This window comes from Cornus florida, unplaced genomic scaffold (assembly GCF_030987335.1).
Source record: "Cornus florida cultivar Cherokee Brave unplaced genomic scaffold, ASM3098733v1 CherokeeBrave_3.0.0_Hap2_Chr06, whole genome shotgun sequence".
In the NCBI taxonomy this organism is placed as follows: Eukaryota; Viridiplantae; Streptophyta; class Magnoliopsida; order Cornales; family Cornaceae; genus Cornus; species Cornus florida.
This window is the reverse complement of record NW_026775576.1, coordinates 53,893,781-53,897,833: the sequence shown is the minus strand read 5'-3', so window position 1 is coordinate 53,897,833 and position 4,053 is coordinate 53,893,781. Positions and strand designations below refer to the sequence as shown.

General features: G+C 39.0%; 1 pseudogene; it reads right to left on the bottom strand.

Annotated features, from left to right (window-relative positions):
• Window positions 1–714: 714 nt before the first annotated feature.
• On the bottom strand, window positions 715–813 carry LOC132315213 (small nucleolar RNA R71; annotated as a pseudogene).
• Window positions 814–4,053: the final 3,240 nt, after the last annotated feature.

Genomic DNA, 4,053 nt, shown 5'->3' with positions numbered 1-4,053 from the left:
TCGTAGATCATTGAGACCCACTCTTGTCCCTTTAAATTTTCATCTTGAATCCATTGTTAGAAACCTTAGGGGAAGAATTAGTTCTAGTCAATCCATTTCATCAATGGAAGGACACAATGAGGACCATGTAGAGGACCTTGGTCACATAGACCAACAAGGTATCCTCAACCCCAATGTGCGTCATGATAACATGCAAGTTCCATTAGGCATGCCAAGGCCATATGTTCATCCACCACAACAACAAGGCCAAGTCCCATTGGGAAAGCGAAGACCTATCTATGCTCCACCACCTCCCATCATTCAAGGCAACCAAGGTGCCCATGTTGCACCTCTAATTGCTAATCCTCCACTTGTTTTAAGAGATCACTATGTGCCTAATGAATATAATACACCCACATACATTCAATTGCCACCATTTAGAGCACACTACTATGAATTCAGGCCACAAACCATTCAAATACTTCCTAACTATCATGGACTTCCAAGTGAAGAACCTTACAAGCATTTGGACGAGTTTCTTGAAGTATGTTCCACCGTAAAATATACGGACATGCTGGAAGAGGTCTTAAGGCTTAACCTTTTTTTATTCACCCTTAAAGAGAAGGCAAAATATTGGTTTAACAATCTTAGGCCTTTTTCAGTAACTTCTTGGGCGGAAATGCAACAAGAGTTCTTAAAGAAGTACTATCCGATTTCTAAGACCAATGCCATGAGAACCTCAATTTGAGAATTTTCACATGGGGATGGGGAAACATTCCATAAGGCATGGGAACGCTTTAATGAATTGCTTAGGAAGTGTCCACATCATGACATGCCTAAATGGCAATTAGTTCAATATTTCTTTGAGAGCTTATCGGATAATTACAAGGGTACGGTTGATGCTTCCATGGGTGGCTCTTACATTGATAGGCATGAGGATGATGTGTGGTGTCTTTATGAAAACATGAGTGAAAACCCTTTGCACCGTACCTTATCTTCAAAGAATGGTAGAAATTCTAGTGGTAGGAAGAGTGTTGGCTTACATCAAGTTGACCACTCCAATGAAATTGCTGCCGAAATGGAATCATTATCTCAAAGATTTGATCAATTTTTGATCAACCAAAACTGGGTGAATCAAGTATCTTCCTTCCCTAACCATTCTCGTCATGCATCTAATGAGACATGTATAACTTGTTCAAGTGTTTTACATTCAACTTCCAATTGTCCCTATGGACATGTGCAAAGTGAGCATCATGAACAAGCAAATACTGGTTTTACTAATTAAGGGAACAATCCTTATGGAAATCATTACAATCCTAGTTGGAGGAATCACCCGAATTTTTCTTGGAAAAGCCAAGGGGAGGGCTCAAACCCTTCCCAATGTGGTTTTCAAGGGAAATACATTCCACCTCCACTACAAAGCCAAGGTTCCCAAAATTTTAGATCATCATATCAATCATAAGGAAACCAATTTTCAAATTCTCATTTTCCTAATCAATCATCATATTCCCAAGGAAATGTTAGAAGTCCCGCTTTTGAAGAGAAAGTTTTGACAGCTTTGGGCACTTTAGAGGCAAACACACAATTATTTCATTCTCACTCTCAATCCATTGCTAAGCTAGAAACCCAAGTAGGGCAAATAGCTAGTACTTTAAATGTTAGAGAGAAAGGAAAAATGCCTTTGAATGCCCCACAAAAGCAACAATGTGTCGTGGAAACTCATTCCTCATCGGAAGGTCACACAATAGAGCATGTCAATACGGTGACTACATTGAAAAGTGGAAAGATTGTGGACAACCAAGTGGGTGTGTTGTAATACCCCTAATTTTAAAATGGATATTCCTGGTATTTAATGGTATTTAATTTATTAGTTAAGTGCATTTTATTTGATTATGTGTCATTATTTTTTATTAGGTGCTTAATTGTTTTCTTTGGTGGTGATTTAATTTATTTCTTTTATAGTGATTTAATTTATTTAAATGATATTTATTTTTAGTTATTTGATTGGAATTACTTGTTAGTGTTTTAATTATTTAAGTGGCATTAATGGTTTAAGTGTAATTGGTTTAGTTATTTGATTGGAATTACTTGTTAGTGTTTTAATTATTTAATTAGCATTAATGGTTTAAGTGTAATTGGTTTAATTATTCTATGTGTGTCTTTTTTTATGTGTGTCTTATTTGGGTTTAATTGGGTCTACTAATTATTATTTTGTTCAATTAGATTATTTGTTAAGTATTTAATGGTGAATAGGGTAATTAGGTAAATACATCTAACTAGGATTTTAATTACAGTATAAATTAGGGTTTTATATTATAACCGTCGTAGGTTTCTACGTTAATTGGATGGGCCGGTTAGGATTGTGAGTTGGACTTAAATGAACCTAGGGTTTAGGAAAACTCTATAAGTATAAGGTAGACGTCTGTGTAGGGTTTTTTTTAAATAAAACACACGTTTTGTGGAAGTGGAGAACGAAAAACGCAGTTTTTCACATTCTGCCAAGGTTTGATCAAAGCTCCGATCCCGCTTCGTCCATGGTCCGATCGAGCTAAATTCTAGAGAAGAGGTTCACGACTCAGTGACGCACAATCTGAACGGTGGATATCAGAGTTTGACCTCAGGAACAGTGATTCGTACACGTGAACAGTAACTGGGTCGCACAGGTTTTTTTCCATTCGGCCCAGATTTCATCAAACATCCGATCCTACTTCGTCCGTGGTCCGATTGAGCTGAATTTTGGAGGAGAGGTTCATGACTCAGTGACGCACAATTTGAACGGTGGAGATCAGAGTTTGACCTCGGGAACAGTGATTCGTACTCGTGAACAGTAACTGGGTCGCACAGGTTTTTTTCCATTCTGCCCAGATTTCATCAAACATCCGATCCCGCTTCGTCCATGGTCCGATCGAGCTGAAATTTAGAGGATAGGTTCATGACTCAGTGTCGCACAATCTGAATGGTGGAGATCAGATTTTGAGTTCAGGAATAGTGTTTCATACCCGTGAACAGTAACCGGGTTTTGGAACTCGCCGGGATTTTTTAAGAAGAGGACGTTGAAACTTTAAACAAAAGTTTCTGAGGCAAGATTCTATCCTTACTCTTTCCCTTAGGCTTCATACTCTTTGCACTCTTAAATGATTTCAGGATTAATGAAGATTAAACCAAACTAAAATGATATATGTTTTGCTATGAAACTGGTAGTTACAGTAGTGTTGTATGCTTGTTCAACCTAGACTAAGCATGTTTGTGGATGCATTGTAGTTCTGTGGTTCACGTTTTTCCTTACCACTGCTAGTATAAATTATTGGAAGGATGGGTCTAGATGATAGTTATCTTAACTTCTGTAATAGCAACTGTTGGAACTTAAATACTAGGAGGATTTGAGTTTAACACTAGATTGGTTTTGTGGAACACTATAATTTGAGCATGTCTACATACATACTGTGAATATTGTTTTGATGCTTACATTATCACAGTTGCTATCAGAGCACTCCAGGTTCAAGTGTCTCTAGGATGTTTTCGTATTAAGTCTTCCGCGTAGCGTTTTCTCTTGAATAGAGCTTAAGTTAGGATTCATTGTATTCCTTATGGTTCGTATAGAAAGGGTACTGACGTCTGTCTTTTCGTGTTAACAGATGGTTAACGCTAGAAATGGATAGAACATGCAAGGAACTAGGAAGGAAAGGAGAACGGCACGTAGGCAACAATATCTCCTACGGCGTCAGCAAATGGAGGAAGAGCAGCAAAGGCTTGGGTTTCAAGATGACATGGATCAGTTTCAGGAGGAACAGGAGAATGTTCAACAGACTCTGGACCAGGTCAGAGATCCAGAGATTCCTCCTCACCTCAATGACCTCGTTGCTCGGGCTATAGAGGCTGGGGTAACAGCTGCACTTCGGAATCAGCCTCAGGTACAGCCGGCACCTGTACCAGCACCAATGGTTCAGACGGATTCTTGGGGAAAGGCTAGGAGCTCTTTCATAAAGGGGAGTCCACCTGTGTTCTCAGGCTTAACCGATGTGAAAGCAGCTCACCAGTGGAAACAGGACATTGAGCGTCATCTTCGTTTGGTTC